The sequence below is a fragment of the Neolamprologus multifasciatus genome, chromosome 9 (assembly GCF_963576455.1).
Source record: "Neolamprologus multifasciatus chromosome 9, fNeoMul1.2, whole genome shotgun sequence".
In the NCBI taxonomy this organism is placed as follows: Eukaryota; Metazoa; Chordata; class Actinopteri; order Cichliformes; family Cichlidae; genus Neolamprologus; species Neolamprologus multifasciatus.
The window spans coordinates 13,019,288-13,034,917 of record NC_140447.1 but is presented as its reverse complement, the minus strand read 5'-3'; the positions used below and the strand labels follow the sequence as shown (position 1 = coordinate 13,034,917).

At 40.2% G+C, this 15,630-nt stretch overlaps 2 protein-coding genes across 2 annotated transcripts in view; both read right to left on the bottom strand.

The window, feature by feature from the left end:
- LOC146511222 (uncharacterized) overlaps positions 1-15,630 on the bottom strand; it is a 54,978-nt gene that overhangs the window by 920 nt on the left and 38,428 nt on the right. The gene's annotated exons all lie outside the window — the stretch shown is intronic.
- bmp6 (bone morphogenetic protein 6) overlaps positions 1-15,630 on the bottom strand; it is a 55,224-nt gene that overhangs the window by 23,938 nt on the left and 15,656 nt on the right. The window lies entirely within an intron of this gene.

Sequence of the window (15,630 nt, the reverse complement as noted above, 5' to 3'; positions counted from 1 at the left end):
GCAGCGAGGTTCAGCAGACTTTTCACCCCCACCGACTGAGCGCAGACCAACTTGGTACCACAGTCAGACGTATACTACCACCTCAGTTTTTCACCCACTGTGAGATCGAACACAGGCCACGTTTTCACACAACTTAGATCCATCCTCTGCCTTGATCCGTGGCCAGTCTCACGCTCCAGTTTGAACTGGTCTCGCTCCCAAACTGACCCACATGTGCAGCAAACGCCTCCAGAGAAACACAGCCACCACATCTAACCCGCTGTTGGAATACAGTAAACATGGAGGGGGCTGCAATGAGCCTTTATGCTCTCATTTATACATTTATGTGCAGCTGAAGGCAGAAAATGTATAAACATGACAATGAGGATGAGAGGGGAGATAAAAAGAGTAATTATGGCTTTTTGCTGAGCAATGGCTGTATTCAGTTGTGTGTGGGCGTGTGATGTAAATAGCTTCATTCCTGCAAAATTTCAGGATGTGCACTTTTGTCACTGCCTGCTTGAAAGACTCTTTGGAAGGACAAATGATTTGTTCATTGTTCAGACAAATCAGAAGTTTACAAACACAAACCTGACGCTCAAAACCAGCAAACTGCAAAAACCGCAAAAGCTTTTATGCAGGTTCTCACACTTGATGATCAGTGATTTGAGGGCATTGATTCGCAGCACCTGGCTGCTACTTACTCTTTTAATTCCTGTGGAACAAGGACTGCATCAAATCCTGTGAAAACTGTCTTTTTAACTGGATCATACCAAAGCTAAAGTACCAAAGTTTAACTTATACTTTGGGCAATTAAACTTAGTTATTGAGACTGTACAAAACAGGGGGAACACCAAAGGAGCAACACAGAAATCAGCACACACTGACTAACACCTCTATGAGGAAATGTTACTGAAATATATCAAATCAAAGGTAAAGGATAATACGCTTGGTATAAACTAAGTATTTAACAATTAAGTAAATTACATTTGACTAGATTACATTCAATGTAACATTTTAAAATTCAATAAAATAACATGGAAAATTACTTAAAGTCAGCATTTAAGGCATAAATATTTATTGGAGTGCTGAATAAAAGTTCATTTTATTAATTATAACATAGAAACATGTTTCCCAAAGACTTTAATTTAATCTGATCAAACGTTTGCCCTTTAAACCAGGGCTTTTTCCAGGTTTTGGCTTCAGGGACTCCTTAAAGACCAGCAGTCCCCAACCTTTTTTGCACCACAGACCGGTATATGTTTGACAATATTTTCACGGACCGACCTTTAACCTCCTAGGACCTGGCGTCCACGTATGTGGACATCACATTTTGGGTGTTCTAGACCAAAATACTTAATTTTTCTCTACAAGGGCCTGATATCCCCTTACGGGGACATTATATTGCCACTGTTCTATTAAAATTTAAAACCAATGTCCTCATATGTGGATGTCATTTGTCTCAGAAACAAAAAATAGGTAAAAAAAAATAAATAAATCTGGCAATTCTTTGTTTTTACATTCATCAGGTCCCAATCAACCCAAATAGCAAAGAAAAATTTAAAATGCATGTCATAAAAGAGTTTGGGTCTTAGGAGGTTAAGCTGTCGCAGATAAATACAACAAATAAAACCAGTACCGGTACAAAAAAAGGAAGATTTATTCATAACACACGGGAAAAGACCCACGGAAACTGAGTTAATAATAAAAATGATAAAAACCATGAAAACCATAAATTTCACACCCGAGCCTCAACTCTCGCGGACCGGTCCGTAGCCCGGGGGTTGGGGGACCGCTGTTACAGAGGACAACATTTTCCAAGGACTTTCTCATAAACCTGATTCTGATTTATTTTGTTTGGTCTTGAAGACGTGGATCTAAATATTTCTTTATGATCACCAGCTACCGAGTTAATATGCCAAACTACACAGTGACAGCAGGATAACCGACCAAAGATGACATGGGAGGGACTAAAGGACAAAGTATGCCTCCCTTATTGAAATATGTGGTCACTGGTCACAGCATGAATCAGTCAGTTATATTTTATTTAAACAGAGTCAAAGATTAATTTTGCATACTTTTACAGTCCAAATCTTAGGTAAGAAAGTTACAGTTTTGTACCTGAGCCAGACTTGTTAAAACCTTCTGGTAATTTTTATGATGTGGGGACCCACCCAGAAATGGACCGATGACACATTTTCCTCGAGTCATAGCAGAAGAGAAACTGTGTTGATGTGAGAACACTGGAACTAATCAGCCTCTCCCAGAAGTGCCAGCTCCACCTTGTACCTACACCCTGCAAGGTCAAAGCTCCCCTCATCTCTGGACATTTTCAACTTTTACATGAATGTTGAATTTGAGTGAGCAAAAAGAGGGCCAAGAAGGAAGACGTATCTTTCTGGCTTCACAAAAAAAAAAAAAAAAAAAAAAGCAAGCTGATGTGACTTAAATCAAAAGATTATAATAAAACGAAGCATCTCAGTTTACGTCTGTGCGAGGTCTGCCGCTCTGTACTTCAAAGACTTTCCACTGGAGCAAAGGAAACCACCTATGGAGAACAAGCTGTTATTCACATCAGCGTCACTGCGACTTTTATCAGATGTGACAGTGACCATTTCATCATCTTATTCCAGAAGCTGCCCACACACACACACACACACACACACACACACACGTTATGTGTGATAACAGGTCTGCTCTTGTGTTCAAGGGTGGATAGATCAGAAAAGCGTTCGTGTCTGTGTGTGGACGCCTTAAACAGAGGTCATGCACCCTAAATGACTTTACAACGCTCGCTTCAACACCCCTGAGCTTGAATACAAATCGCTTGAAATGTGATATTCCCCGTTTAACTGTTTTTTACTTGAAAGCTCTCTGATAGACTGTAGGTTGGTGAGAAGGTCAGGAGGAGTTTAATGTGGTGACCGTTTATTATATTTCCTGAAATAAATGGTAAATGTATAAAATAAAACAGCAGGAGCTCAAACAAAGGATTAAAAGCATGTGGAAGACAGCCCTAGTCTAACTGCACTCAAAGCCAAATTATCTCATGGACGGCTGAACTGCAGCCCTTAAAGGTGTAATCATAAAAGTGAACCTACATTTGCATATTTGGTATTTATTTATAACATGTAAAAAGACAGCTTAAGGCTACTGGTTAAATCAGCTGACATTTAAATTATTCAGGCAACAGCAGCAAAGACTGCTTTGTGCCCATGTTAACGCAGGTTTGCTGCTAACTATGGGCAGTTGCGAGAAATTTCCCAGATCTTTATTTGCGCTTAACAGTTTTTCCACCAGGCTGCTGCCTTCTTTCACACACAGAGACACAAAATCATTTCATTAGCATAGCCATGGTGCTCCAACAAGCAGCTTTAGGGAAGCACTAAGACTGTTAGCCATAGACTGTATAGAATAGATGGACATAGGCCTTTGGAATTCCAGCCAATCCAGCCATCGTGGTGTTTTGTAAAGATGTGGTGAACCTGACTGGAAAACTACATTCTTCTATCTCAGCTAACTGTCAATCACAAGCTAACTGGGACAATCTCTTAGAAACTGAACATAATTCTCCACAGATCCAAACAGAGCTCGCACTCTCCAGGTGTTTGACTGAGGTAATAAATGAAGTTAGCAGTAGAGTCATTTTCTCATAACCTTACTTATAAAAAATCACCTTCACTTGGAATCCAGCACAGCTACCTTTCAGATGGCTACTTCCATCTTTTACATACAGTCTATGGCAATACTAAGCAGTTTCCTGGAGTTCAACTGTAAACTTCTTTGTGTTTCCTGGAAACTCCAACAAAATTTACTACGATCACACAGGAGAAGTCTCGATCATTCCAGGCAAAGAAAAAAACTGTTTTTGCTAAGGTGGAAAAAAACCCTTATGCACCATTTTCAGAAGGCTCTGATGAAATTCACAGTTTTCACATTTATTTTCATCACTTCCAAACAGAATCTCGAGGCGCTCCTCAGCTCGCTCAGCCTCATAATGAGCCTGCTCAAATCAATCATATTGATAATTTCAGAGAGGGGACTCGCTTTAAACAGCGTCTTTATGAAGACAAGCAATTAAAGGCATGAAATATGGAGACAGACTCAGCCCCACGTCTCAGCACAGCCCTTTGCAAAGCAGCCTGGGAGCCACAGTGTTAGCAGCTAAGTAGCATTCCAGCTGCTTCTCCACCTTCTCAGCTTGAAATTCGATTGAAATCCACTGAGCTTTCGCATCTAAAATCAAAGGGAAGCCTTCACACAAGCAGCATAACCTTTGCGCTAATCCACCATGACGAGGCTTTGAGACAGGAACACACAGAAAGGAAAAGGGATTTGGATTTGCGTGATTCACAGAGGAATTTATTCGAAGCGGTTCTAAAGATGGGAAAAGAGTTATAATTACAATATTCATAGTGAGGCATGGGTGTGTGACCTCGCTGTGTTTTCATTCCATCGCTTATCACCAGTTCTTGAGAAAATCAACACAAAAATAAAGTGACATAAAGTTTCTCTTTCATTCTTACACAGAGGAAATTAAGGTTAACCAGAAAGCCCGACAATCCCGGGGAATTTCGCCGATGATTCACCAAAACACTGCAGGGAATTTCATCTGTTACAAGAAGGGCAAAAAGAGCAGTAAGAGTGAGCAAGGGGAGAAGAGAGGAACAAATGATGACTGCTAGGCAGAAAAAGACTGAAACAATTAATGTTTGGGAGGAAACGAAAGAAGGCCGAGAAACTGAGAAAACAAGGAAAAGAAACAGGAAGAGACTATAAAAGAGAGGCGAGTGGATTTAGGATCATTTTAAGGAAGAAACGTTTGTGAACAACACATTAAATTGGATACGGTGAACAAAAAAAGTGATCTAAAATGACACGATGACATGGAGCGATACGTTGATAAGATTATGTGAGGATGGGGAAAGATAGACTCGGCTGTAGGAGAGAGGAATACGCAGAGACCAAAGGGACAAAGATAAGACAGGGAAGAGGAAAGAGACGGTCCGAGGTGATATGAGAAAAGAAGCGAGAGAGACAGTGACAGAAGGAGAGTGAGTTGGACGATTTGCAGATTCACTTGGACACTCTGGCGGGAGCTGTTCTCTCATTTCCACCTGCGCAACATCTGGCGCTGCTCTCCAGCTCCAACTGCTGTATGTATTACAGCAACCCACACACATAAACACACACAGCACCACAACTTCACAATTCTGGGGATCTCTTACTTCCACACGCAGTCGTGTGGTCCATAAACACAGTCTACACTTGAAAACTATTATTAGCATATATATAATAAATTGTTATGCAATGGCTTTGTGAGTATGACTTGTCTGAAATGGCTAATAAATCAAGTTACATCAGAAATGCTTTCTTACATAAGATACCGTTCATTACATAATTTTGCTCCAAATTGCATAAAAACTCAGATTAACAGCTGTTGAATCAGGCTTCCAAGTCAAATTTGGAAAGCAAAAGTTCATCCCTTGAAAAAACAGACCAAAGAAGTCTGCCGTTCATGAGAGACTGACTCCTTATCCCGACAGACCGACTTTTTATAAACCAAGGCGTGCATCCCTTTAAGAAGCAAAGGTTGTAAAAGAGGAAAAGGTGCCGAAAGAAATTCTAGCAAGAGAACGTTTGAGCCAGATGCTGATCGTGCAGGGAGACAGCCGGGGTGCACGAGTGGACAAACAGGCGAATAAATGACGAGAAAATCTGAATCTGACAATGACTGATGATCACAAAGATTTAAAAAAAAAACCCAAAAACATTCATCTGCCAAGAAAGTGATCGTTTGCGGAGTTACACCACATTTGAAGGCGTGAGGGAGAGCAGCAGGAGAAGAAAGTATAAACAAGGAGAAGGAAATCTACTGCATGAGCAGAGGGACGACGGCAAACTAAGAATTAAAAGAAATGGGACTCATAACATGGACGCACCAACTGTTAAACCACGGATCTGTTTTTTAGCCCTTCAGCTAATTTTTTGAACATTTACCTCGGGCAAATTGGATGTGACACATCAGATAAATATCAGCCAGCATCGACGGGTAATTACCATCTTATATGACATATCGGTCAAAAAGGATCAATATCGGCAGATGCAAAACCGATATTTGTCTGCGATAACGATACATGCCTAATTTACAGTATAAACACTGACTGAAGAACTGCACTGTTCTTCAACATAAGGAAACAAAAATAGGGACTGTCCAGTTTGTGGTCAGCGGTCACACTCTAAATGCCACGTAGCAAATCCCTCTGAAGGACAACTGGTTGATGGCCGCCTCTATCACATCCCTCCAACATCCTTCTACACGTCCTCCAACCACCGAGCAAGACAGCCACCACCTTCTCTCTCTACTCTGCTATTATCCTCAAAGTTATCGAGCACGTAAGGAGTTCTTATTCACAATATTTAAGGAAGACATCCTGAATCAAAACTGCATCGTCAGTTTTTCCATGTTGTAGCCTTGCATGCTATAACCCGTCCTACAATATTACTGAGAGCAGAGCACCTGTGACCCAGATAATCTAGTCTTTAGGGATCTTTTATTAAGTCTCTCACTGATTTTTTTACCATGTTGATGACAGGCAGAGAAATTTGGTTCGTTGTGCCAATTTAAACATTTTTATTTCTTATCCTCACAGTTTCAAACATTTGAGACCCTTTGTGCGAGCGATTTTACCTCAGTCCTATGATGTTTTCTGTCACAGCTCCATTCATGCAAGACTGCTTAATTTTTTTCTGAGCAGCAGCCACACAGGGCCTTACACAGACTAATAACACGTCCAATTTTCCTTCATTTCCCAGTTTAGCTAAGATCAGCTGCTTATAGCAGACCTTTAAGTGTTTCTTTTCTACTGCTTGCATCCATCTATATATTTAACTTTTCATGAAAAGCCTGTTCCATAATGCACATGTGTAAAAAAAAAAAAACAATTACTTTGAGTCTTCATCCCATCAGGAAATAACCAATGCTTTCATTTGGTAGTCCTGTTGCAGGTACAAGACAATGCTTGACTTTTTCCTCTCATGGAAGAGAACCCCCTTGTTAAACCTTGTTAAACTAAGCTGGGCACAAACATCCAGAAGGGTCTGTAAAACATGACAAAACTAGAGTAAATCCTCGTAAAAATAAACAAAAAAAGCTTTTTTAATCCACTTTTTTTTATTAGCTACAAAGTATCTGAGTGAAATAGAGACTGAAGTACAGATAGAGTGAATAAGGAGGATTAAAAAGTGTGGACATTTTCACAAACACCCTTCAAAATGACCCTTTAAATTTTTGCAGACCAAGAACCTGTCAACATTGTTAAAGACTGCGGATGGCTAAACCAATAAAAAATGATCTGGATGTGCAAGGCATGAGAAGAATCCATCTGTGTTTATGTAATTACAGCCCATAATCTGTCTGGTTTTTCTCTCAGACTTGATGGTTTCTGAGGACACATCAGATATGTCCATGCCTTCTATTTATCATTAATTTCTCCCAGCTCTCATCTAATTAAAGCTTTGGCCTGTCAGATTGACTTTTTTTCGGGAAACGTTTCTCTTCGGCGATTGCCACTATTTCATTCAGAAAGAAAACATCTCATTAAGTGGAAATCTTTATGCTGTAAACACCAGTCTTTTTGAAGAGGCTGAAGCCAGATTTTATGCCTCAAACTCTTTAACCTTTGGCACCGGTGCAGTGTGGAAAGATAAAACATTGAGACATCTGTTGACTTTGGTACAGCAGAAGAATACTGGCAGCTTTCAGGACATTTACACACACTGAAGCAGCATGAGTGGCCTGAGGTGTTACCATTATGCTTGGCTGCCACCAGGAGCTGTTTTTGCATTCAGCTGAGTAGTTTAGCTCTTTGTAGTCAGGCAGCTGGCAGCGCAGCTCTTGGGGTTGAAGTATGGATGAAGGGGTCCGCCGGGAGACATCATCAGCTTTGAGCAAGGGCATGTGTATATGTCTTTGGAGACTCATCCTGTGTTCTGATCTTCCCCTCTGACCCTGCATCAAAGCCGACACGCTGAGCGCCACAGGACCAGCCAAGGGCCACTGGCAAGAGCGCCAGTTTATATCCAATGCATGTAAGCACAACACCTAGACCTTTAAAAATGGCTCACACACATCCAGGCAAGATAATTATTTGTGCATAGGCACTGAGATATACACAGATCGATAGATGCATTAAAAATATTATGATAAAAGGTATTTTAATTTAATTGAATCTGGCCAATTATGCTGTTGTGACATCAATGGCTTTCCCACTTGGGGAGAGAGACCGCACTTGGACGAAACTGCCTTTGGGGCTTTCTGCCAGAAGGCTTTTCTAACACATGGTCAAAGCTGTGAAAGGGTCTATTTTAACCCAAACCTCGACCTTTTCCAAAAACCTGACCAAACCTGTGGTTGAAACCAAACAAATAATAAAAATTCAAAAAATAACAATAAGTCCACAAAGTCTGAAAATAAGAACTCGACATTTGCTTTTGGTTTGACAAGGGACAAGAAGCCCACTCTTAAAAGCCCTGTGTTTTGACCGTTCATTCACCACAGGCTCACGAACACTTGGACCCTGCTGTGAGCACTTCTCACTTTAGTATTTTTCCAGTCGTCTGCACCAAACAGCAATCCTATGACATCACAAAAACACCACTGCTCAGTTGGAACAACAGCCTTGAAGCGGCATTAATGTGTCGCAGTAACAAAACTAACATGTAATATCAGATTCCCCCCCCCCCCCCCCCCCCGCCCCCCGCCCCACTCACGCAGTGGCCGAAGTCAACAGTGCGCGAATTCAGGGCCAGGCAGCAGCATTCATCCATAGCGAGGGTATGAGGCAGTGAGTCCAGCCCATTTGCAGACAGTCAAGCCCCATTAACAAACAGAGAACAGCAGCCAACAGCTCTACCCTGTGTGTCCAACAGAAATCAGTAAAGTGATTTTCGCACATTAGTCTTTACTGATTACTGTTAAGTGTTGCTGACAGATGGGTGAAGACAGCCAAGGCATGCATTTAGTGCTGGAGTGGCCCAGGCACATATGAAACTATGGAGAATAGGTTTGAGTAAGAATCTACACGTCTTAAGGGATTTTTTTAAGTAAAGATATGTTTCAGGTGTGAGTCTTAGAAGAAAATAATACCAAACAGAACTCTGTCATCTGTGGTGCACAAGAATTGTGCTACTTAGCATATCAAAGCTTTACAATTATTGACTATCTATTGTCTTGGCTGCCTTTAAGACTGAGTTTAGTCACCTTTCTCACTCACTATGTGTTAACAGACCTCTCTGCATTGAATCATACTTGTTAATAATCTCTGTCTCTCTTCCACAGCATGGCTTTTGTCCTGTCTTTCTTCTCTCTCCCCAACCGGTCGCAGCAGACTGCCGCCCCTCCCTGAGCCTGGCTCTGCTGGAGGTTTCTTCCTGTTTAAAGGGAGTTTTTCCTTCCCTCTGTCGCCAAAGTGCTTGCTCATATGATTGTTGGGTTTTCTGTGTATATATTATTGTAGGGTCTGCCTCAGAATATAAAGCACCTTGAGGCGACTGTTCTTGTGATTTGGTTCTGTAAAAATAAAACTGAATTCAATTGAACTTTAAGAATCTGAAGTTGAACTCTTTCCCTGTTAAAGACAATATCTGACGACCTCCCCTGTACCTTCAATAGTGAGTTTTGACTAGAGATGGACCGATCCGATATTACGTATCGGTATCGGTCCGATACTGACCCAAATTACTGGATCGGATATCGGCGAGAAATAAAAAATGTAATCCGATCCATTAAATATCAAAAAAGCACCTCACAAAGCTTGCTACACGGCGTAACCCGGCTCATAACCTTAGCACGTAGCAGCAGTGTGGTCACGTGATAGAGCGGCTGTGTGTATTTGTAGCCTTGCTAGCAAACCAGCATTTCATCTCCGAGGAAGTTTTCCCAGAGAGAAGTAAAGCAAGTGTGTAAGTTCATCTCTGAATGTCTGTAAAGCATTCCAGCGTTAAGCTTAACAACCGATATATGGAGCGACTGCCTCTGTCTCTCTCTCTCTCTCTCTCTCCTGCTGCTACTTCAATCGTGAAACTGATTAATGATCAGCTGTTCGGCTTTTCTGTCGCGAGTCTGTCTCTCTTCTTTGTTTTTGGCCCACTTCTCACCAGAAAGAGGAAACCAGCGGCTGAACAACAGCAGCACTATTAAGCTTGATAAGCTGTTGTTAGAATTTATTTAATATTACTTTCTAGACCAGGATCTTTTTCTATGCAGCTGACGGCTGGTAACTGTGCAGGGGCGGATCTAGCAAAGTTTAGCCAGGGGGGCCGATAGGGCATGAACAGGGAAAAGGGGGCACAAAGACATACTTTTCTTTCTTGTTCTCATTTAAAATGTCTAGCTTTTAATAAATAATTATCTGACTCTTACACCCAAAGTTTTAATCTGATGTAAAATATATAGAAGTCCATTACTGTATATAGTAACTGTTAAGTCTAATATACCCTAGTAAGCTATACTACTTTTTCCTTTGGGAAGATACCATCTGTGCAGTCTGCAGTTCTGTTGAAGAAAGATGTTGAATCTATTTAATTATTCTTGAAAAATAATTTCTTTCTGTGCATTTTTCCCCCTGCATCAAATTAAATTTGATTACATCGATTAAGCATCATGAGCTGGAGGGTGATGGGTGGTTCCCTATTTTTTTTTTTGCTGGGAGTTTGCAACCCTATTAGTTAGGTTGCTTGATATTTCTGCTAAGTACTCTTTAAAATACCAGAATAGGGAGGATGGAGCAGGTTTACGTTTATTAGATTGATCAGTGTTGCTGAACTATGAAATATTTTGTTGTATTTTTTACATACAGGTATAACAGAATAGCTTTAGTGTTGTTATTTATTTAAACTTGAGTATAAACTTATACAAAATGCAGCAAGATATTAAAAAAAACGTTTTATTGATTAAAAAACACACTGTATCGGATTCATATCGGTATCGGCAGATATCCAAATTTATGATATCGGTATCGGTATCGGACATAAAAAAGTGGTATCGTGCCATCTCTAGTTTTGACACCTGAGTATAAATCAATAAAGACGTATCGGTATCGGTCCGATACTGACCCAAATTACTGGATCGGATATCGGCGAGAAATAAAAAATGTAATCCGATCCATTAAATATCAAAAAAGCACCTCACAAAGCTTGCTACACGGCGTAACCCGGCTCATAACCTTAGCACGTAGCAGCAGTGTGGTCACGTGATAGAGCGGCTGTGTGTATTTGTAGCCTTGCTAGCAAACCAGCATTTCATCTCCGAGGAAGTTTTCCCAGAGAGAAGTAAAGCAAGTGTGTAAGTTCATCTCTGAATGTCTGTAAAGCATTCCAGCGTTAAGCTTAACAACCGATATATGGAGCGACTGCCTCTGTCTCTCTCTCTCTCTCTCTCCTGCTGCTACTTCAATCGTGAAACTGATTAATGATCAGCTGTTCGGCTTTTCTGTCGCGAGTCTGTCTCTCTTCTTTGTTTTTGGCCCACTTCTCACCAGAAAGAGGAAACCAGCGGCTGAACAACAGCAGCACTATTAAGCTTGATAAGCTGTTGTTAGAATTTATTTAATATTACTTTCTAGACCAGGATCTTTTTCTATGCAGCTGACGGCTGGTAACTGTGCAGGGGCGGATCTAGCAAAGTTTAGCCAGGGGGGCCGATAGGGCATGAACAGGGAAAAGGGGGCACAAAGACATACTTTTCTTTCTTGTTCTCATTTAAAATGTCTAGCTTTTAATAAATAATTATCTGACTCTTACACCCAAAGTTTTAATCTGATGTAAAATATATAGAAGTCCATTACTGTATATAGTAACTGTTAAGTCTAATATACCCTAGTAAGCTATACTACTTTTTCCTTTGGGAAGATACCATCTGTGCAGTCTGCAGTTCTGTTGAAGAAAGATGTTGAATCTATTTAATTATTCTTGAAAAATAATTTCTTTCTGTGCATTTTTCCCCCTGCATCAAATTAAATTTGATTACATCGATTAAGCATCATGAGCTGGAGGGTGATGGGTGGTTCCCTATTTTTTTTTTTGCTGGGAGTTTGCAACCCTATTAGTTAGGTTGCTTGATATTTCTGCTAAGTACTCTTTAAAATACCAGAATAGGGAGGATGGAGCAGGTTTACGTTTATTAGATTGATCAGTGTTGCTGAACTATGAAATATTTTGTTGTATTTTTTACATACAGGTATAACAGAATAGCTTTAGTGTTGTTATTTATTTAAACTTGAGTATAAACTTATACAAAATGCAGCAAGATATTAAAAAAAACGTTTTATTGATTAAAAAACACACTGTATCGGATTCATATCGGTATCGGCAGATATCCAAATTTATGATATCGGTATCGGTATCGGACATAAAAAAGTGGTATCGTGCCATCTCTAGTTTTGACACCTGAGTATAAATCAATAAAGACGTGATTTGATGACCATTAGAATATTAATGATAGCGGCAACGGTAAACAGAGGCCACCCCTTACAAACTTCTAATGCAAACCAAGTCCTTTTGTTCTTCAAGCAGCCCTGAAATATCACAGAAACTGCTCAGTTCAGAAAAGAGCTTGAGGCTTACTCCTAGAAGACTTTTAGTGGGTAAAGAGTAAAAGTTAGGGCTAAAGGTAGGCTTCACTGTCAGCTAATTTAAATCACTAAAGTGGACTTCTCGATTGTGTTTGTGGTGTCGGTACCTTTTGGATCATTTTAAATGTATAATCTGACAAATAAAATGGTTTGTTGTTTGGGCGACTATTTTAACAGAAAAAGAAGTCTGTGCTTAAGTCTTTTGATGAAATAAATATTAAATGTACAGTCTATGTACAGCTATAGTTAAACTATTCCTGATTTCTGGTCTGCACCATACACAGCACAAAAGACAGATTAAATGTAATTTTATTCATATAGTACCAAATCACAGCACGAGTCACCTCAAGCACTTTTTACCGTAAAGTAAAGATCATATAGGAATTGAAAGATGAAGCTTCCAGGTCTGAAAGGTGCCTTAAACGCATGTCTTTTTAATAGCCACCAGGGGGCGATACTTGCAGTTGCAAAAAGACGTGCAGTTCTATGGAAGTCTAGGGGAAAAAAACACTCTGACGTGATCTCTGCAAACACTTTCCAATGAGTTTGTGGGCTCAGTCACTCATTTTGGGTCGAACTGAGTAAAATACTGAGTATATTTTTGTAAATTATGGTCATTTCAGGATATCGTCATTAGCTAAAGCCTTGAGACTGACAAGAGGTTAGCCAGTGAATATGCCGTTTCACAGTTAGATCAAACATGGAGATGATGGAAATACTCATCCCAATGCTTCAACAAAGGACTTTGCAAACCAGTGGGTGACATCACAATAGATACAGACATATTTTACATTGCGTATGATCTGCACAGTCACTACTTGTCACTAACAGACTAGTTCTTAGTTGGTGGTAAAAGTGAAAACACTAACTGCTATAAACAATGATAGGACACATCCACTGATTTAGAATGGCAAAGCATACACTGTAGAAATAATACAGCACTTCCAGAGAGAGCTAGCTATTGCATATACACAGGCGCACATTCATCAGTGGCCTTGATATCGAGCCTTCTCCCCTTCCATTACCTCCCACAGGTTACAGTACATAATGATCTCACTGGACAGACATCCCCAGGAACAAAGGCCCCATTTGAACCATATAATCACATTTTTCTACAGCCATCATCTTCCACATAATCCCTGAAAAACCATTTGGGTTTTTCTAAAGACCCATCCAAAACCATGACACGTAATGTCAGGCATACCGTCCCAGGACACGCACAAACACATACACACATAAACTCACACTTATCCACCGAGTATCTGATTTCTGTTCCCACTATCCCAAAGCTCCATCACCACTGTGCTGCATTCCATACAAGATGATAAAATGAAGACTGGATACACATCTATCTTTTGTCGTTTTGAGATTTTTTAAATACGTGTGAGTTTGCATGTGTGTGTGGGTGTGTGTGTGTGTCCCTAACCCTGAGGGTAGAAGGATAATTTGCTGTAATTGCTCTTCTGCTGGGGCTTTGCTAACAGATAGATATCCGAGGTATGGCTGTTGGACTGAGCAGTATCAGTATTTTCCATCAATGTACTGACAGCTGAGTGGTAGCAGTCTCAAACCTCAGCTCTCTGTGGAGACTCCAGATGTCCTCCAGGAGCTGGATATGTCATACCTGTGTGTCAGTAGGAGATTTTCTTCCATCCCTTCAAGCACAATTTGTCAGGATTAAGATGCAAACCCACTAGCACGGATGTAGGGTTCATTAAAACCACAAGGTTATGTGATTATCTGTGTTTCTCTCTGTAGTTCTTTTCAACAGCACTTTACGGTTCTACAAGTTAATGTATGTTAATTTAAACTAAAGTATAGCCTATTATCAAGGTAAAGTGATATAGATTAGGGAAAAAAAGGTAAGGTAATAGCTAGCCGAAAGACAAGTTAGAAAAACCAATATGAGGCAACTTAGATTGCAATGCAGCCGAGCATAAAGCAGCAGACGTTTACAGGTTATGCTGATGGCATGTTAACACGGCTGGTTTCATGTATAAATGTGCACCCTAAGCACTGTTCTGTAAAAGTCTTACTTGGTTGGTCACTCTAACATTTACGGATCTCTCTTAACAGCTCAGCATGACAGACTGGCTTTCATTTGAACTCAGACTTATCTGATGAAAGTCTTAAAGCCAGTTCTTTATGGAAAAAAAATCCTAACCAGATGTTTTTCTGCACACAGGACAAAGTCTGAAAAAGTCCATCAACAATGCAACATCACCGGGTTCAAAACATAGTGTTTGTGTCGGTGTAGTCTCTGGAGGTGCATGGTAGCATCTCCAAAATCACCAAATGCTTTTCTTTTCCCCTGTTCATTTTCTTCCATAATTTCATATCCATCACAAATAAACAATATATAAAGACAGGGTCTGTGGCAGATTAAGGGAGGTAATGATTGCAATCAGAGGTTTCACAAAATTATTGCTTCCAGCTGTTTCCAGAAGTCTTTCTCCTTTCTTTATTACACACCTGCAGAATACTTCCATTGATATTTCCAAATCAAAGGAGTGTTTACGCATGAGACACAAAACCGTCCATCCATCCATCCATCCATCCTCTTCCACTTATCCGATTCAGGTTCACAGGAATCCTGGAGCCTATCCCAGCTCCCATAGTTCAAGAAGTGGAGTACACCATGAACAGGTCACCAGCCTGTCGCAGTAACACAAAACTATAGCTAAATTTCTTGGAATAAATTCCCCCTAAAGTTGAGACCAGACCGATCAGGAGCAAACAGCTTACTAACAGTACTCTATTTCAGACATGTGAGCTCCCACACAGAGTTAAAGGTTATACGTTTTGTTTTGTTTTGTGTCTGATATCTTTACTAAAGTTTCCTTCCTTAATTACATACAGGTCGTAATATCTCATATTGTCTAAGCAATTATTGAAATACAAACACCAATTTAACAAAACCCAATGTAGTTTAAGCACGGTAACCTGTTCACTTACCATAGCTCACTTCTTCAGCCTTATCTGAATGAAACATTACACACATCCCATACCTAAAAGGGTT